At 38.4% G+C, this 21,118-nt stretch overlaps 1 long non-coding RNA gene and 1 pseudogene across 1 annotated transcript in view; one reads left to right on the plus strand and one right to left on the minus strand.

The window, feature by feature from the left end:
• Positions 1-14,989, minus strand: part of LOC121431549 — a 26,447-nt pseudogene extending 11,458 nt beyond the window's left edge.
• The window catches only part of LOC121431551, a 27,558-nt gene extending 6,796 nt beyond the window's left edge, over positions 1-20,762 (plus strand). Inside the window, exons 2-4 of the long non-coding RNA XR_005972135.1 lie at positions 2,132-2,330; positions 7,922-8,197; positions 20,493-20,762. This is a non-coding gene — a long non-coding RNA (uncharacterized LOC121431551). The remainder of the gene's footprint in view (positions 1-2,131; positions 2,331-7,921; positions 8,198-20,492) is intronic.
• Positions 20,763-21,118: the final 356 nt, after the last annotated feature.

Below are 21,118 nucleotides of genomic sequence, written 5' to 3' on the forward strand. Positions count from 1 at the left end.
GGATATACCCATTTGAACCCTCCCTCCTACCCCTCGCCTTGTGTGACAACATGTCTTGCCCGCAGGCTCATGAGAGGAAATGGACGCCAAATTGCGCGACGATCTTGGGATAGTGCGTTGGTAGGGAGATGCAGCGCGCGCGCAGGAAAAATTGTGTACTCTATATTCGGCACGCAGGTTCATCGTAATGAACTAGCAAATCAAATGGGTATATCCAGTTATCTCGCAAATAAGAAAATCATGGTAAGTATATTCGATAATCGATTGGAAATTCTGTTCCTAGATAATTATACTTGCTTATATAGCGCTTAATACTTACTTTGTCAGAAGTCTCTAAGCGCTCTACAGTATATGCAGCATAATTACCCTGGCTTTAGCAGTGCAACTGTTACGCGCGCTGCGTTTCAAGGAATAAATTCCTGCCAGGTACCCATTTACCTCACCTAGGTTGAATGCAGCACATTGTGGATCAATTTCTTGCTGAAGGAATTTACGCCATAATTGGGATAATGTAAGAACACCCGTGAAAACAAGCAATATTTCCAAAATACTTTCGCCATGCAAGATTTAAAAGAGCAAAGATAATGTTTTGAATGTTAGTGTACTGGCGGATCCAGGAGAGGGGGGCACATCCGGCTCGTGCCCACTCCCCCCCCCCCTTTGGAGAGCCATAATCAACATTTTTAATGTAAATATGCCATTCTTACCCAAGTGTGCCTCCCCCCGCTCTGATAGCGAGGACCATTTTTATTATTATTTTTTTGGCTTGTCAAATTTTTTGCCGACAAAATTACCTTAAATTTTAGGTAGAGACCTCTTCTTCGTTTTTCCTTGTCAAATTTCTAATTGATAAATGTGCCCCCTCCCCCTTGGAAAATCCTGGATCTACTCATGTGTTAATGGGTGTGACTTCCCTAGCATTCTACTTGTCAAAGAGCCGGGTAGTCGGCTGAAGCTTCAGCAGATGGTATTACAAACGTGTCTATTGATTTTTGTTCTGCTTACATCTTGAACATTCGTAAACCGGACACACCGCTTTCTCCGAAAGACGATTAAAAAACCACTTTAAAACACATTCATTAAAGGCATGGTCACACCGCCCGAGCGTTGTTGGAGCGGTCGTGGAGCGGTAGGGAAAGACGGTCGAATTCTGCTCACAAAATTGGGGGGAAAATCTAAAACAAAAAATAAAACAATCGAAATCGAAAATGGTGAACGGTAGCGAGCGGTGATGATTTTTCTCTCCGCTCCAACAACGCTCGGGCGGTGTGACCATGCCTTTAATGAGCTTTCGTTCAGCGTTATGATTCGAGAATAGAGTACATGTATATGTATTGTATAATCGCTAATAGCATCCTAAATCATAATTAATAAAGAATTTTAGAAAATAAAGAACTCATTTGAGGGTTGCTGCAGCCTTCCCAAAACCAACCCTTACGTTAGTGGCAGGAGGAAAGGGGTGGGGGACGTCAGTGCCAAAGAAGAAGGAAAGAGACAATTTGAAGCGAGTAACTTTCCTATTCATCTCGAAAGGTTATTGTCTCTAATTCCATGTATTATAACATTTGGAAGCTTACGATTTATGACGGAAACTAGGAAGATGGTAAATTAGACAATGGAATCCACTCAAACACTCCTGCCGCGCTATAGGGAGTAACACCCCACCACCATCCTTTGTCTTATTGCTTTCCATCACATCACAAAATGCACGACAATTGTGACGATTAAAAACATAACTTTTGAATCGCTTACCAGTGCCGCCCACTGCCATAGAATAAGAAGATCAGAGGCTCAGTAATGTCACGAGGTCGATGACGTCATAATTACGATGCTATCCACTAGCTGTGTGTAGTCTGGCGATCATCTGCTCATCATCGCTTTGATCCAATCTGAGAATGAAAAGGAAGGGCCACTTAGTTTATAAGATGCTTTAGAGTCAGATTTATAAAATGAAAATGCAGAATTACAACCACCAAACGGAGATAAGATAGGCCCTATCTATAATTATGTTTGCTCTAATTTCAGATGACAGACGATGTACACAGTATATAGGCATCCGTCCTTGTTTGTTCTTTATTATTTCCTTTTCTTGTTTGTAACCTTAGATTTTTCTTTATTCTTTTTGAATCAGGATATTCAAAGTCCGACAGATTCGCCTGCCGTTCCGAAAGTCCACCTGATTCAAGATCTATTCTGTTCTGCAGTCGCGAAAATTTCGGCTTCAGGCGGCATTCTGGGAAACCCATGACGTGGAATTTTCTGAGATGGTGATGACTCACGGAGTGCAAAACAAATCAAACTTCATAGACGACAGGTCTACCTGTACGCACGTGAGTAATACCCTACCAGCAATTCGCAGAGTGCTTTCGTTTTAACTTTCATGACAGTTCCGTGGATTTACGTTTTCAATATTCAAGCATCCGGGTTACAAACGGTGTCCGACAGAATGATCTCTAGAGACGTACACAAAACAGTGAGAGGATACCGACAATTTGCGCGAGATTGGAAGATCTGAGGAGCGTTTCATGAAGGATTTTTCGGACGTTTTTATCCCGTTTTATCCGACAGTTATCATAGTAACAGGGCCTCTCAGCCAATCAAAATCTATGAAAGATGTCAGATCTGACAACATGTTGATAAAGCGCTCCCCAGAGCTCAATTGCTAATTCTCTGGGGTGGGACGGGTTACAAATTTGTTGGAAAGTATACAAGATACAAGATATTTATTTTGTCTTCGCAAACATGATTACAAAGAAATTTGTTTTCCACTGGTGTAATAAACATTAGACATGCATGAACAAAATCAAACAAAGAAACAAATAAGTTACACAGGTATGGAGCAAATACAAAAAAACATTTGCAAAAGTATACAATCGAAAGTCAAAATCCAATCAGCCACTCATTGGGTTATAGTTCTATGAACTATATGGTGGGCCTTTTTTTAATGTTTCAGGCGTCCGGTACAAGTAATAAAACATCCCGGAAATGGCAACGGAAGACAGCCGGAAGTCTAAAAGTTGGGTGGTCAGTACAATCTATATTTATAAGTGTTATTTGGAAGGAAGGATGTTACTCTATTAAGGAACATGGCACTTATTTACCCTGTTTACACACGACTTGATTGTTGAGTCCTCAAGCAGGGTCGGGGTCAAACGCTGCGAAGGGGGCAACTATGATCGCGTTTACACTGAAACAAACAAGGCGAGTTCGACACGACCCGCATATCACGAACGGAAGTAGAATAGACGTCACAAAATAATATATGCCGTGATTGACCTGGGTCATGTGGGTTCGACGCGGCTTTACACACGAAAAAAATAGGCGAGTCTGACTCGGTTCGCGGGTTGAAACCTACGATTTGGCGGATCAAAAAAGTCGTGTATTCTCGCGGATCACACTGATCACGTTTACACAGCAAAAAAATTGCCGTGTTCAGCACGGCTCGCGTGTCAAACCCCCGAGCCGAGTCACTGTGTAGACACGGTATTAGCGATGCCACTGATGACACAAATTTTTAAGCTAAATTCTTTGCCACATTCAGACATTCTGGTACACAAGGTGCACAGTTGCAGCTATATTATAAATGCATCACAACACCAGAAAGATTCTCACATGTAATGTGAGCTTCCATGGTTTGCACCTCCAATTCAACTACATGTACTTTCTTAAATTGAAAAGATTTTGAAGATCAGACTGAGTGTTGTTTGTGCAGTTATCAACTGAGTGCACAATTCAATTTATAAATCAAAGTCATTTCAAAATGGGATTAGAGGACACAATCATTTTTTTTCCTTTGAAAATGGTGTATTATAGAGACTCGGGTAGAATAGATTACAAATCATAATACAGTCAACAGTTACTGGCCTACCAAACTTCGATTTCGAAACCTGTTTTAGGGAGAGCAGTAAGTCGGTGCCGGGTAAAAATGGCAGAGGTAAAAATGGCAAAGGTAAAAATGGCAGAGGTAAAAATGGCGAACGTAAAAATGGCAGAGGTAAAAATGGCAGAGGTAAAAATGGCAGAGGTAAAAATGGCAGAGGTAAAAATGGCAGAGGTAAAAATGGCAGAGGTAATATTGGCAGAGGCAAAAATGACAGAGGTAAAGATCATGACATGCTAGATCAGCAAGGACAAAAATAGAGCCTTTCCAGTTAATATCAGTCATAATTATTCACCTTGAATGGACTCCTATCGACAAAATGAGTATTATGAACTGATTAGATATTTTTTTAAAAATTTTTTCATCACTATAGGTCTATACTTTATATCGTTGATATTATTAAAAATGTTCATGCCAAAATGATTTCCATAGTGAGTGAAAGGATTTATCTTGGCCAGTTCGTATAGTGGAACAGCACTTAATCACACATACCAAACGAATTGAAATGTAAACACCAACCATTGTGCGGTATCATTAACACACTGAAATGAACGAGTTCGAGATTTCTTTGAACCACTTGCATAACTTTGATAACAGAAAAATAACAAAACGTTCTGTAATAAAAGTAATTTTTCATATTTCAACATCATAATGGATCCGAATAGATATTGATGTGATACGTATTTTAGTTCAATGTAAATTATATAATAATAGCAACTAGTGCTCATTTTTCAGAGTAATACCTCATTGCAGCTAGTCCAAGTGGATACCAGGTTCCTTAACTAGTTTCTATGGTAACGGGTACCGCATGAATTTTGAAATGTGTAGCGAATCAGGGATTTAAATTTCTAGGTATTTCTTAGGTACCATTCTATCGACCTGTTTTAAAGGGGAAATTCACCCTGACAAATGGTTTACTGTAAAAATAGCAGAAAAATATTTTGGTGAAGGTTTGCAGAAAACCCATCAAAGATTAAGAAAGTTATTAGAAGTTTGAGTTTTTGATCTGTGACGTCAGGAAAAGAATTCCAGGAAAAACAATACCAACTCAAGTGTTATCCTTTTTACCTCTGCCATTATTACCTCTGCCATTTTTACCTTTGCCATTTTTACCTCTGCCATTTTTACCTCTGCCATTTTTACCTCTGCCATTTTTACCTCTGCCATTTTTACCTCTGCCATTTTTACCTCTGCCATTTTTGCCTTTGCCATTTTTACCTCTGCCATTTTTACCTCTTGCCATTTGTACCTTTGCCATTTTTACCTCTGCCATTTTTACCTCTGCCATTTTTACCTCTGCCATTTTTACCTCTGCCATTTTTACCTCTGCCATTTTTACCTCTGCCATTTTTGCCTTTGCCATTTTTACCTCTGCCATTTTACCTCTTGCCATTTGTACCTTTGCCATTTTTACCTCTGCCATTTTTATCTTTGCCATTTTTACCTCTGCCATTTTTACCTCTGCCATTTTTACAGGGAGCCAGTAAGTCACCGCTCTACCATCCAGGTGATAACCACTGGGCCTTTTTTTGTAAGAGTACACTGTAAAATAAATATTGGGTAAAATTTTTACCACCACGAGGGTGATTATGACTTGTGTCCAACCAATTTGGGGCAGTATTTTACCCAATGCGGGAAGCATATTATCCAGTGTGGTTAAAAAGTAAGCAGCAGGTACTACAGAATGGGCAAAATTTTCCTCACACTAGATAAATAAAAATGCCCAAAAGAAGTGCCCAATGTTGGTTGGACATATAATTACCCTCATGGAGCATTTTTATCCAATATTTTTTAAAGTGTATAGACAATTTTTCTATATTTATGTAGGCCTATTCACACAGTGTGGATGGGACTTTGAATTTCGCATATTATATACGATGTATTAATTTCAGAAAGGTTATTAGAATTATGCGACTGAGTCTAAATGATTGTTGTCAAGTCCAAAGTGCGTAGCACCAAGTAAAGGGTCGTTATGATATCAACTTGGCAGGACAAACATGATAATATCGGCATGTGATCATTGTGTTTTTTTTTCAAAGAAATCGTTGATGATCATTACTACCTGCTATAGGTCAATCGGGACCACTTTGTCCGTGACGTCATGCCATTCAAGCGGGAGGGGGGTTTGATCAATAGATCATACCCCCGAACAACTGGTGTGGCGCAATGATTTACCCCAGTGGTAGGGACAGAGACTCTCTGTAATTGTAAATGTTGTCTTTGCACGTGGTTAACAGAAACTTTATGAAGATACCACCCCCCCCAAAAAAAAAGGGGGGGGAGAGAAGAAAAGAAATTGATAAATAAATCAAAGTTCACAATTAAAGATTTTATAGAAAATCAGATTCTTCTTGAGGAACAAGAAGAATAATAAGATATGTGAATAATTAAGATATTTTTTCTTGTAAACAGTGTACATATGTTCACTAAAAATGACTGAAATTTCTGCAACAGTAATGAGTAGAATTAGTACTGAATTTGATGTGCAATATTGAGATTAATTTTTTAAATTGTTTAAGCTATGATAATGGCATTATTTGGGGCTAACGTCGATTAGCATCTTGCTATTACGTTAGTTCCAATTACCAAATGTTTTGTTTGATGTACTATTCCTTGTAATTGTACCTGACAGTGATCTTTGGTAATAAATAAAATTCAAATTCAAATATGAAAAAGATCTCATGGAGTGTACATTTAGCGTACACGAATTGACCGAGAATGATGCAATCTAGAGTATATTTTTTGCCAAAAGTGCCAAAATGGCACGTCATGTCATTGGAAACGCAACTCGTATTGTTGAAAAATCAACAAAACATATAAATATGAAAAACCTATATAAAACAAGGAAAGAATGAAAACAACATATAAAAGAAAACAATACTTGCCAATACCGAATACTAAATAGTGAATACTGGGTATGAATTTAGTGGCTGAATCCCACCCTCTTTTGAGTAATAATTGTTATATTCAGTCATTGTCTGCGCACTGAACAGCAGACTCTGTGACTTGAGTCAAATAGTATAGTGACCCGTTTCAGCAAACATTGATATGTTGATGAATTTCAATAAAGGAATTAGTGCCATGTTTACCCCGTTTTCAAGTTGACCTTGACACATTCGATAGGAAGATTCGTAAATCAGAAGTATCACAATAGAAAATAAAGTCGTAAATCAATGTAATGTACGCTTCATTAAGGGAAAACCGTGCCAAGCTTTGATATCAAAAGACAAACAATCTAAATAAATGTGTTTATTTGAGGTAGCACAGTTTCGTTTTGAATTCTAACAGTAGTGACACGTTGACACGTTGTTGAATCATTGAATCTTGCATCATCATGACCATCAAAAGGGACTTCCCAAGACAAGTGAATAAAGAAAAACAAATCAACCTGTTACCAAAGAATCTATTCTCATTCGCAGGAGTAGCGTATTTTTGTAGAAGAACTTTTATGTTCAATGTTCTTTCATTTTCTCATATTCGGCACCCCCCCCCCATATTAGTTTGGGGGGAGCTGTAAATTATTCCTGAAATGCAATGAAAAAAAAAGCAGTACCAGAAACATTGAAATCTTCCTTCATAATAGGCATGCAATCCAGTTTTGAGATGTTGATAAGGTGCAGCCCCCCTCCCCTATAAGAAAAATATTTGTAGTTGTAATTTTCAAAACAAACCATAATTGCAAAGTTGTGTAGATTTAATAACTTGAATAGAACGTGCAAATACAGCTTCCCCCCCCCCTGTTTGGGAATGGAACTTCGAAAAAAAAATATATGTGGTGTTATCTAGTCCTATATAGATAATATAGACCTTCTTTTTTTTATCTGTATGTGTGGTGGATCTTATCATTTCTTTGAAAATTAAATCATATTTTACATGTGTGACACACACATAATTATATCTCCAAATGAAGCTTGCCCATTTACGTACAACCTATACTACATGTGAATAGAGCATGCATAGATCTATAATGATATGCATAGATCTATAATGATATTGCAGGAAATATTAATCCTACTTCTATTTCTCTTTACACGTTTTCAGTTTTGCTGTAGGTCTTGCCTTAAAAGGACATGGCTGCTCTTTACACTAGTCTGCAGGCACAGACCCTGATTGAAACTTTGATCAGCAAGTGTGTCTCCACGCAAAGACTATCACAAACAAAACTTGCTGTTCCCGCGCGGGAGGGCCTTCAGTAGACAAGGCATGAGTAGGCTGTAGATTCAGACCCTTAACTCGAGTGAAGGGTTTGCCCAGCAGACTAGCTCTTTACCGCGAGTATCGGTTTGTAATGCGACCCTCCAGCTAAACCACATTCGGGTAAATATGATACTCTTTACTATTCATGATGGTTATCGCTTCTAATGATCTAATCTGTTAGATTTTTTATTTAAATTTTCAAAATATGCTCGCACTACAACACTCTAAAAAACATTGAGTAAAAATGTTCCATGAGGGTAATTATGTGTCCAACCAACATTGGGCATTTCTTTTGGGCATTTTTGTTTATCCTGTGTGATGAAAATGTTGCCCATTCCAAAGTAGTTGCTGCCTATATTTTAACCTTACTGGACTAATATGCTTCCCGCATTGGGTAAAATAACGCTCCAAATTGGTTGGATACATAATTACCCTATATAGTGCTGGTTAAAATTTTGCCCAATTTTTTTTTTACAGTGAACCATAATCATATAAAGATCGGACTGTATCTCTTTATCTCAGTTATGGCAAAATGGGATGTAAATAAGTTTAAATACAGAAAGATTTCTTGAAGATTATATCGATTGCTTCGGAATTAATTGATCAATCGGTTGATCGATTGATTAATTGACTGGCCTAACATCGATGGTTACAATGACGACGATATTTAAGGACAAGTCTACCCCAACAAAAACTTTATTTGAATAAAAAGAGAAAAATTCAACAAGCATAACACTGAAAATTTCATCAAAATCGGATGTAAAATAAGAAAGTTATGGCATTTTAAAGTTTCGCTTCATTTCACAAAACAGTTATATGCACATCTCGGTCGGTATACAAATGAGGAACTGATGACATCACTCACTCACTATTTCTTTTGTATTTCATTATATGAAATATGTAATGTTTTTATTTTCTCGTCATTGTCATTTGACATGAAGTCTCATTCCTCCCTGAACACGTGTAATTCCATTATATTAACATTTTGTGCTTCAGGCAAGGAGGTCGTAATCGTCAAATTCGTAAAAATTGAAATATTGTATAATTCAAGCAATAAAAAACAATATAAATAGTGAGTGACATCATCGACTCTATCATTTTGATGTAACTGGCTCGTTCATATAACCATTTTGTTAAAAACAAGCAAAACTTTGAAATGTCATAACTTTCTTATTTTACATCCGATTTTAATGAAATTTTCAGCATTGTGCTTGTCTGATTTTCCCCTATTGATTCGAATCAACATTTTTCTGAGGTGAACTTGATCTTAAATGAAATGGTGACGATGTTATTTCTGGTGATCATTGAGTAGGAAGAGGATGACGATGATGGCTTTGCTCGGGATGATGTTGGTGATGAATGACGCTTTGACTGGTGGTGGCAATGGTGGCGATGATGAAGAGGAGGAAGATGATGATGATGATTGAGATAATAATTATGATGAGGATGGAAATAATTAAGATGATGATGACATTTAATGTGATTAAGGGCATGGTGCTGAAGATTTATCCCTACAAGTAAAATATAAACATTTCGCAAAACCCAGTACTCAAGAAAGGGAAGTAATGTTTCAGTTTCAGTTTGGTTTATTTTCAACTCAAGTCAATTAACAATAAAAAAAATTATTACAAAGACAAATTAATATACAAAATATATATTATAGCACGCTAATACCTTATTATTATTATTGTTATTATTATTTCATTATTATTATTATTGTTATTATTATTTGGCCATAAAAAGTCTTTAAAAAAGTACAATGTAAAGACAAACATATAATTTGAAATTGAATAATTCATTAGAAATAAGTAAAAATGAAAGAAAAGAAGAAGAGAGTACTAAGAATGGCTTTAGGCCTGGGCTCGCAAAAGTACAATTCGGTACTACATGTAATTGCCCAGACTCTTGCGAGCCCTCTCTGAAAAAAAAAACAATTGAGAAAGTATTGTACATTCCGGTATATACGATTTCATGTAATTAAAATTCAATAACGACACATTTAACAAACATTGTTGACATGTATGTACAAACAGGCAATGTAAAAGGAGGGGGATTAGAGAAGATTAGACGGAGATAATTAATCGGGATTATTGACGCTTTTTGAACAGAAAGTAGCCTAACAGAATACAGGTACTACACAATATTTTCCGTTGAATGATATGATTTCACTGAATGTGATTAAAGGATATAGGTGAGCCACACGGGTGGTCTGTTGCCAATTCGTCCACTGCCAACTCGTCCACTCACCACATGGTCTACCTTCATTCAGTATAATGCCATTCCGCCCATCAACATTTGGCCCAATCATCACTTCGTCTAATGACTAATCACCATTTCGTCTTTGACATTTTCGTCTCATAACCAGGAACAATCATGTTTGCTGTGTCCCCCCCCCCCCCCATTGGGCAAAATGCAAATTCAAAGTGTAGCAAGTATACTTGTTTCCATTTTACCCAATTTGGGGTAAACTGTTTTTAGAATGCGTTATATCCGTGATTGACAATCTCGAAAAGAAATTTTGATGGCAAATAGCATTAGAGAGTAAACTTTATCCATGGAGCTATTACTCCACGGAAAATGGAAGGAAATATTGAAATAATTCTTGAGGAAGTCGAGGCATTATTTCCAGGAATGAAGTTCCGATGTCAGAACTAATTCCTTCTATTTTCTGGCCTGGATCTTTTAATTTTCCCCCGTTTCGTCACAGGATTTTTCTATATATTTCTATATATTCTATAATTTCTCGATTGCGCATATAAGGCTCCCAATGCCGTGTGTACACACTATTGTCGACTTGGCTACAGGTACCATGTACATGAATTTAGAATTAAAACTTAAAATAACCCTTTATCTTTTGTCAACACCTATATTGTATGTACTCCTTTCTTTGTTAAACTCCAACCATTTAAACATTGAAAGAGTCGAATAAGTCAATATCCATGCTTTGACGGAGAGATCGACCATGGTGCCTAAGTCAATATATAACATTTATTTAATAAACATTAGACAGGGTGGGGCGGATCCAGGCCCCTCTTCCTCAGATCACATTTTCCCTCATTTTTTTTTTATTTGCTTCTCACAATTTTGTCTGATTTTTTGTCTTTTTTTTTCTGTGTAGGATGAGCCCCCTGTACCCCGCTCTCTTGATGAGATTTCAAGGAAGAATATTTTCCCACATTTCTTTGTTTCTTCAAAAATACGTCAATAACACAAATGAAACAATAATCAATGCTGAATGACAATTGATCTGAATATATTTTCCTAATAACCTAACCCTGTACGTTCGTGGCAATATTTTCTAGTAGACTATCCATGGAGATCGACATTCGAAGCTGTGCGTAAGGCCTATATTATACCCCGCTATACCCTCAGAACATAGAGCTAATAGCTCTATGCTCAGAATAACGCGCTGTACAGGGCAGGAGAGGTGGTCTTCCATGATTTCCTAGGAACTTTTCTTTCATCTCTTCATTTTTCTAACTGATATAGAATCAAGTCAACAAAGAAATTATACCATTTTGAAAAAAAAGGAAATCAATTTTACAAGGCAACAATTAGTCAAAACTGACTAGTTTGCCTATTCAAAATAACAACAACACTTGCCAGACACAAATCCGGGGGCTGGGGGCGGAAGGTGCCAGCCTAGTCTACAAATGTAGACCCACATCTGCAGTGTGTGTACCTTAGCTGATTCAACGAGTCTGCATAGCAGACTAGGTCTACTGGGGCTGCTACGCTCGCCCTTTCAGGCTGGTTTGCGAAAAACCAGTAGCAGATCCCACCTCACGAGCCATTCAGAGTCTGCATAGCAGACTAGTGCCAGCCAGGGCTTCCCGGAAAATAGGTCAGATGACTTCTTTTTTTTTGGGGGGGGGGCTCGACAAATTTTGCAGACAATACGAACCTCTTCTGGGGCCCGTTGCAGAAAGAGTTGCAATCAATCGCAACTCTAGAAATCATGCGCAACTTGATTTTCAACCAATCAGCAGCGCGCATTTGGGACTTGCGATTGATTTTTTTGACTTGCGTTTAAACGCAACTCTTTCTGCAACGGGCCCCTGGTTCTGCGTCTGCATGCTTGTCATTTAATATATTATCCTATTTGAACAATCTACGACATGTAAGGGACTCGTTGCATATTGGTTCATGATTTTAGAAAGTGGGTAGTAGTACCTCCCTTTCATTGTGAACGATTTCAATCAATAATGGCAAGTGGGTACACACGTACGTGCGCGTCACTACCGAATACAACAAAATATATTAGGTTTTAATTGTTGCTTTAATTTGAATGGGAATTTGGAAGTTCCTGTTTTGGAAGTTGTTAATTAACCAAACTAAGTGAGTAGGTATTAATTATGTTGACACGGGTCAGGATAAACTAGGTACAAACGACCAATTTCGAGCGATCAACGCCCGGGGGGCACTCAGTATATAATGCATAGTGGGTATGTGCCGCGGAGGGGACCCCCATTTTTACACTCAAATTTCCGTTCCAACTCCAAGGCATAGCATTTTTGTCTTATCGAGAAAAAGAACAAAGAAAGCCGCTCCAAGGCATACCATTTTCTTCTTATCGAGAAAAAAATAAGACAGAAATCCGCTCCAAAGCTTCGCATATTTTTCGTTACGCCGTTCCGGTCGCATTGATCTGCTGCGATTTAGGTGAAAAGCGGCCGCCGAGCGCTGTCCGACCATCGTCTCTGTGCGAGCGCACCCGGCGGAGGCCGCGCTAGCTGCATCATGCACGCTTGCCCATTCCATAGGGGTGCACTATGCACGTACTCATTTGCTGGCGATCCGTTCCAAGGACCCCCGTTTTCACAAAATTGTAGTTCCGAAGCCCGTTCCGAGGACCCTCCTTTTTACAATAAGCCCGCTCCGGGGCCCCCGTTTTTTGTCTCGCCCGCGGCACACCCCTACCACTTTTTTGGTCGAGTGCCCCCCCCCCCCCCCGGGATCAACGTACGCGGATGTGCAACACTCCCGACCTTTCGTTTGAGGACGCGGACGCTTATTTACAACGGTCGTTGACTTTGGAGGGAATTTTTGGGCCCGTCATCATGGTCGTAAAACTCAGTCCTGCAATGCAAATTGTGTGACATGAGATTTTTTTTTCGTTTCGCATCTGCGACGGAAACATTCAATATGCGTTTCGTGTGCAAAATTCTGGTTGCTACTATGGTAACAGCGATTTATCCGATTGAGGACGACTTTCCAAAGCCACATTTGACTCCTCCTAGAGCTCGAGAGGCCGCCCGGGGGGCCCACTTCCATTGATTAGTGGATACCAGTAGCGACCACCCGTAAAAAGGGACAGAGTGGGCAGGTACGTTACGTATATAGGCCTATGTAACGTTATAAGGGTGTCAAAACGATGTTTAAAATGCTGAAATAAGGGATATATATTCAATACTTGTAGGGTTTCACAAGCCAAATACTTGTTAAGAGATGCATTTTCATAATCTGGAAAAGAATTGCTTCCTTGTTTAGCATGTTTAGGGTACTTTTCGAAACCCCATGGTCGTGCCTGGTATCCACTCATCAATGGAAGTGGTCCCCCGGAATTTGAATCTAATCCCCATTTCTGGGGAATGTAAAACATAATGCCCCTCACATCGTGTGCGAGAGGCATATCGTTTGTGTATAAGGAGTAAACAAAAGAAACAAAGAAACAAAAGAAACAAAAGGAAACGAGTTCAAAGGTATCGCATATGATGTGTACATATCAACGCATGCGAAATGTTCGGCTGGAGAGGTTGATCTTATCCATGAAATCAATTGCCAGTGATCCACCAATAATCCACATTAAATGTAATATCGATTCGATGGACTGTAATGATCTATATTTAAGCCTTCATTCAGTAAGTTTTTTCTCACTCAATATGTTCTCGATTTGTTTGAAAAACCACTTTCTTCTCCATGTCATAAATCTATTTTAGGTTCTGCATTTGAATATCTCCAGCCATCAGTCGTAATATACATGCATGTATGCGGTACGGGTGTCGCGGAAAGGGATTTTGCACACGAAAAGCAGATTTGTAGGACCTGTAACCCCCCTGTTACACAAAGCTTAGCATTGATCGTAGAGCACTTTTCTACGTTTGATTCTATTGACTGTAATGCACAATCAATCTTAAAAATCAAGTGTATGATTAAGCGTTAACTTTTGTGTTAGGGGACCCTAATACTAGCGTCCGTGATGATTGCGAAAGGTCCCAACTGTCCATGTGTGTACCGCTGACATGTCGCTCTCAAGTCGTGTAAATGGTAGTGGTAAATGGTGAATATAATATGAGCTCGACTATCCAGTTTTCAAAGAAAATTTATGAAACTAAGTACGACAAATAAAAAGAGCTGCCAATAAAAGAACAATTAACATGCAGGCTAACAAGTGACTATAACAACTTACGATGTCGTATATCGCCATGGCGATTATATGCCCACGCATGCACGCATAAGAAATTATCGAACTACACGCTATTTGCAACACATAGTCATAGATAGAGAACTGGGTTGGTTTTTGGTGGGATTAGGGTGGAATAGAACTGTAGCTGATCTGATTTAGCTACATGTAATCACATGTGTCGTTTTGGGTGTCCTCAGTGCAGTGGCTATTTTTTTTCATCTTCTCTCTCCATAATGAGCATTTGAGATGTAGACATCATGGAGTACAAATTTCTAACGAAGTTATTTCCAGGGGCAACACAATTAGGCCTATACTGCTATAGTATAGCTATCTATATAATGCCTCTCACAGCTAAATGTACTTACCCCTGGTCCTGCCTGTTCTGGATCAAGCTTAGTCTGATGGATGAATTATTTCTTTCCAGGTCCTATACCAAAAACAAAATTTCCTCCTCTACTGTTAAAACTCTGTGTCCGCCTGCCAAATGTACTCGCTACGGAACGTCTGTAAACTGATCGGATGAAGTCATGTAGTGAACGATAATCCGATAGGCTATACGTGTACATTACTGTGCCACTGCGTTGATCTCGAGCGGACGAGGGCTTCGTAGTCTTGTGCTACAGACCCGTTTCACAGGGATATGACAGTCAATCCTTTTTCAAGTTCCGATGAGTGATATTTTTTCTTTTGAAGTGTGCCGATGTTTGAAAGTTAATATCGTATATCTGCCACAGCTAATTTTCATAATATAGGAAATGAATAAACTATCATCTTATAGGAAAGAAGTCTCTGTTTTTCATAGTTCTCAATAATATAATTTACATTTAAAGGTATTGTTTAACTTTGTGAGCAGCCGATTTAAAAAATTCTCAAACCTAGATGAAACATGTGTACAAGTGCATGTATTAGAACTAATAAACCCTGAAAACAACCCTTATTGAGAATGAAAAGCTAAAACTACAAGGTAAACCCCGATTAAAAAAAAAAAAAAAAAAAAACAAACGTCTTATAGACACCTAAATAGTACACATAAGTGTATGGGATGAAATTAAGATGGTGTTTCCGGTCACTTTATATTTCAATTTTTGAAGCACTAAATAATTATTTCCGAACGCAATTTTTTCTAGGCTTCATTTTAGTAACATATCACAGACACAGGTGACAAGTGTGACCTTCTAGCTTTTTTAAAAGTCAAACCAATTTTAACCAATCACTTTAATGGATGCAGGAATCATTTCTATTGTGTTCATACAACACATTTCATTCTTCATCATCCCATCCTCGTCGCCAATTTTGTGTATTAGAGTATCGAGACCGAGTATGAGTTCAAGTGTGTATTAGAGTTAGAATACACATACACAAAAATGTCCTTTATATTTTTTTGTAATTAACAACCTTAAAGCCCTTTGTGGGCTTCCTGTGAACACCCTCGTCTTCGCTCCATCCCACACTGCAAAACTCCGGTGTTGATTTAACACCAGCCCGGAATCTATATATGTCCACACCACAACACCAGTTTGGACTCAAACCGATGCTGTTTTAATACTATTGGTGTTGTATAAACACCTATCTGGTGTTTGACTAAATGGACATACATGTAAATATATTCCGGGCTGGTGTTGAATCAACACCGGAACGGTTCTTGCAGACGGCATGTTATCATATTTCAGACTCAAACTCATTATATAAGTGGATAGAGAAATTAATATTGAATGTGCATAAATGTATACATTAATATTACACATAAATAAATAAACTCAATCAATGATAGCATACTTTGAGAAAATAAAAATCATCAATTGTGTCTAGATTGTTTTGATATTTTGTATTCTATGGATTTTAACTAAAATGCCCCAAATATAGGCCTACATCCTCATATGGGAAAAATTTGTAAATTAACTTGCAAATTATGTATCATAATAAATCATTTATCAATAATTATTTTGATGGACAGTAACCAGACGTATTTAGGATCACTTTCAACTTCATGTAGGTGGGAAGTTCAATGAGTCGATGGTTTAGTTTTCAAATATCACTATTCGGTATATATCTCATCATTCCAAAACGTGACTGTCTATTTATTTTTAATCAAAGAAAAAAACGTATTGATAATTAAGATCATTGAGTGTTCTCTTCAAGTTATTACTTGCTGTTACGAGACATAGCACAGTCTATAGAAATGGGTCTGCAAATACAGACAACTAGAATGATGCATGTTTCTATATTTAGAATCGGGGCTTTCCACGTGGGATAGCGCGGCCCCCTGGATCGGGTCAAACCATAACAAATATCGATCGCTTTTGTTTACTATTTGGAATTTCACCAGTTAATGACTAAACTGGGGAGATTGGGAGGGTTAGCTCCGGTCTTTATTTCGTCTAAGACAAAGGGATCGGGTACAGAAGGTACAGTGTTATTTCGTTTAGTGTGCGGAATTTTAACAGCGGAGCAATTGTCGCCGAAGTACAAACAAAATATCATGGAACCTCCAGACAATATGAAATGTTCGTTTGGTTAAACGTTTATGATCAAGTTTGAAGGATTCCCTGGGTCAACCAGGGAACTGTAATTCTCTGCATTTGGTCGATCAACCACTGGATAATTCATTTAATCAGTGCGAGGTGACATGATCCGACATTATGCTCCTGCGACATTTACTCAATTCTCAATATCTCAGAGGGCACAGGGTTGTAGTTTTAGCTAGAGTTTTTGGATTCAGAATATTAATGTGTAGATAATTATTTAGGTTTGTCCCGGGGGGGGGGGGGCACTTCCATTCACGAGTGGATACCATGCGCGACCATGGGGTCTCGAAAAGCACCCTAAACACGTAATTTCCATATTCTGAAAATGCACCCCTTAACAAGTATTGGCGTGTAAAACCCTACAAAACGATACTCTTGGCAAATATTACCTGAAATGAACCCCTAAACAAGTAAAGGAATGTTTTATTGTTACGGGCGGCTTCGGTCGTCTGCTTTACCTTATTGGTTTAGTACGACCCCACCTTCTACACCTTGCGCAAATCGGACTCTAAACACGAAGTGTTGGGGCAAAAGGACATCCTTTATAAAACATTTTAATTTGTGGCGCAAATTCGACCCTAAACACGTAATTTTCCTAGTGAAATAGATACACTTTCTTCATTATTTTTGTGTTTTTGACACCCTTTTCACGTTACGTACGTAACGTGCCCTATCGTGAAAAAGACATCCTTTTTACGTGTTTTTTTTGGTCGCGCATGGTATCCACTCGTTAATGTAGGTGCCCCCCCCCCCCGGGAGGTTTGTCTCGTTTTGGAGGTTAGGTTTTATGTTTAGCTTAACCTTCAGATTTTCCATCGGAAAGTCGTCGGAGCAAATGTCATAAACCGACAAATGATGAAGTTATAGTGCTATGACGATTTTAGATGTAACGGAATTTTTGTTCTACTTCATGCAGCGTCAAAACAATGTTATCTCGTTTCGGAATTTAAAAAAACTGATGTCGCTGTATGAAATTTATATCATGAGATAGGCGACAGGCAAAAATCGAGTTCCAACAACTAGATGATTGGCATTTTACAAGCCTTGGCGTAATTGAAAAAGCCGCCCTTCGTGAAGCCGCGTACGAGCGGGAGGGGTCTCCTTCAATAGCACCCTTACGGTGGGGTCCGGGAAAAAGTCCGGAGTGTATATCGCTCACTAGGCTCACCCCCCCCCCCACCCGTTTTCCAATATTCTCTCGTCTTTTCCACTTTTATCTTCTTTCGTTCCCTTTGACACGTTAATTCGTTTTCAATTTTCTGCCTTCTTTAATTAGAGGTGCCCTTGCTTGAGGTGCCCGTGGACTTGTCCTTTAACTTGATCATTTTTGTTTCCCTTGCCATTTCAGCATTTTTGCTCACTTCATTCTGCCTTTGTGAGTTCCCACTTTCTTTCCTTTTCCCGTTCCATTTTGCCATCCTCTCTCATTTCTAATTATTCTGGTATTTCTCACACATATTTCCTCTCTTGCCCTCTTCCTTTTGTTCCTTTCCTTTACACTCATGGGCGGAAGTCCCATGGGGGACACGTCCCACCCCCACCCCCAAAATAGTAGGGGGACATGATGGAAAGAAATACATCACTCAACATCGAAATAAAACCTGTATTTTTAGTAAGCGGGATGGCCTTACTTTTTGGGTGACATTTAGGGTGATAACTTTTTTTTCTTCTTTTCTTTTGCTTGTCAAATTTTCCAGCTCTTGGTCTTCCCTACCTTTGGGGAAAGATTTCACGTCCTTGTTTACTCTTGCCTTATCTGTTTAGTGATGATAAGCTTACACGTAACTTCTCCATAAATTCAAACGGTGCTTGAAAATACCCACTTTTGGGGTCAGAGTAGATAGAAAAAAAAATCAGATTACGCTTCATACATTATTACTAGGCTCATGAATCTAAACGGTTCTTGAAATATCCTATTATTTTTATGTCAGTATATTTGTTTAGTAATGGCAGGCGCGGATCAAGGGGGGCACAGGGGGCACGTGCCCCCTTTTGAGAAGCAACATCAAAATTTGTAATGTAAAAATGCCATTAAAACCGAGGTGTGCCCCCTCTTTTGAAATTGAATACTTTTTTTTTGGGGGGGGCTTGTCATATTTTTTCGGGTACGAAATATCCTTCATTTGTGGTTGAAAACCTTTTTATTGCTTGTCAAATTTTTTCGGGTACAAAATATCCTTCATTTGTGTTGGGGTTTTTTTGAGGGGGGGGGCTTGTCAACATTTTCCTCAAAAATGTACCCCCCCCCTCTTTTGGAAAATCCTGGATCCGCCCCTGAGTAATGGGCTTGCATCTACCCTCTTCATATTTCAGGGTTATATGCGTAGACTTGTGTTATGCCAGGCTTACACACCCGAGGTACACTGGATAAACATCATTACCACGCAAGTGCAGCGTGGATAACAAAATATTAAAATTGACACTGAGATATATAACTGGATGTTAAAAAATCAGCCACCACATTGCACTAAACAGTACAATAATATGTAGCAAATAGCATCATTGTTTTGGGTTTTAACTTGAAATCCCATTTAGAAAAGTCTCTTTAAGGACAAGTCCACCCCAACAGAAAGTTGATTTGAATAAAAAGAGAAAAATTCAACAAGGATAACACTAATAGTTTCATTAAAATCTGTAGTAAAATAAGAAAGTTGTGATATTTTAAAATTCTGCTTGATTATTTATATGCACATCCTGGTCAGTATGCAAATGAGGAGACTGATGACGCCATCCACTCACTACTTCTTTTGCATTTTATTATACACAATATGAAATATTTTAATTTTCTCATTGTCAAGTGAAACAACAATCGATTCCTCCCTGAACATATGGAATTATCATTGTGTAATACTTCATGGTTCAGTGAAGTTGATCCTTATTGTCAAGTATGTAAAAAATGAAATATTGTAAAATTCAAACGATACAAAACAAAAGAAAAACGTGAGTGAAGGACATCATCGACTGTCTTATTTGCATGTCACTGAATTGTGCATAGCAATGTTTGTGAAAAATAAGTGAAACTTTAAGATATAACTTTCTTATATTACATCAAATTTTGATGAAATTTTCAGCGTTCTGCTAGTTTGATTTTTCTCTATTTATTCAAATAAACATTTCCAGGGGTGGACTTGACCTTTCAGAAGGCCTGAGAAATCCTCAAATATATATCCATGATATTGGATCATTGGCTGCATCTACCCAGTATTTCATTTGAGATTATGATGATATTCACTTTTATCTTGTTTGCATTCTAAAACCATATTTCTTCACTAAAAGAGCAACAATTAGCAGGAATACCCACATACATGCCAGGCAGCACACCAATATTAAGATATTGACTCTACATAAAAATATGAAGAATCTCAAAATTCTTAATGTGAGGTGACAGAATAGGAGAACGTTGCATTTGGTGTAATCCCCCCCTCCCCCTCCATTTTTTTTATGAAATTAAATTTCTTAATTATCACTTTATTCTCAATGTCAGCTGTAAAAAAGGTATATGCCAGTAGATCATCCAAGTCAACCAAGCCCTAGAAGCTCAGGCTACATGATGTCATAGTGACTCCCTCAAGCCCATGAGCAAGAGAGCTTTGATGATGACCATCACCATAACCCCTGATCATGTCGGCACTAGCGTAGCGAGCAGGCCACGGAGCGCCGTGAGAGATTACGGAGTTTTCATCAACCCTTATAAGGTATCATCAGGGGAGCTTTTCATCAATATTTTCATCCGACAAGTTGTCAGATCTGACATCTTTCCATGATTTTGATTGGCTGAGAGGCACTGTTCCTATGGTAACTGTCGGATAAAACGTCCGACAAGTCCTTTCATGGAACGCCCCCCAGGGGCCCGTCTTATAAAGAGTTATGATTTATCCGATTAATCTCAAATGTATGGAAATCCATCCGTGCCATAACTTATTCTTCAGGAAATTTGCACAATATCCTCTTTAAACAAAGAGAAGCACACTGAATTCTGAAAAAAATGATGAATGTACATCATATCTAGAAAAATATTGTGAACAGACATGCTTTTAAGATGTTGATTTTGCTGGCTTATCGGATCAATCGCAACTCTTTGTAAGACAGGGCCCTGGGCTCTGTTGCCTT

This window comes from Lytechinus variegatus, chromosome 18 (assembly GCF_018143015.1).
Source record: "Lytechinus variegatus isolate NC3 chromosome 18, Lvar_3.0, whole genome shotgun sequence".
Classification (NCBI taxonomy): domain Eukaryota; kingdom Metazoa; phylum Echinodermata; class Echinoidea; order Temnopleuroida; family Toxopneustidae; genus Lytechinus; species Lytechinus variegatus.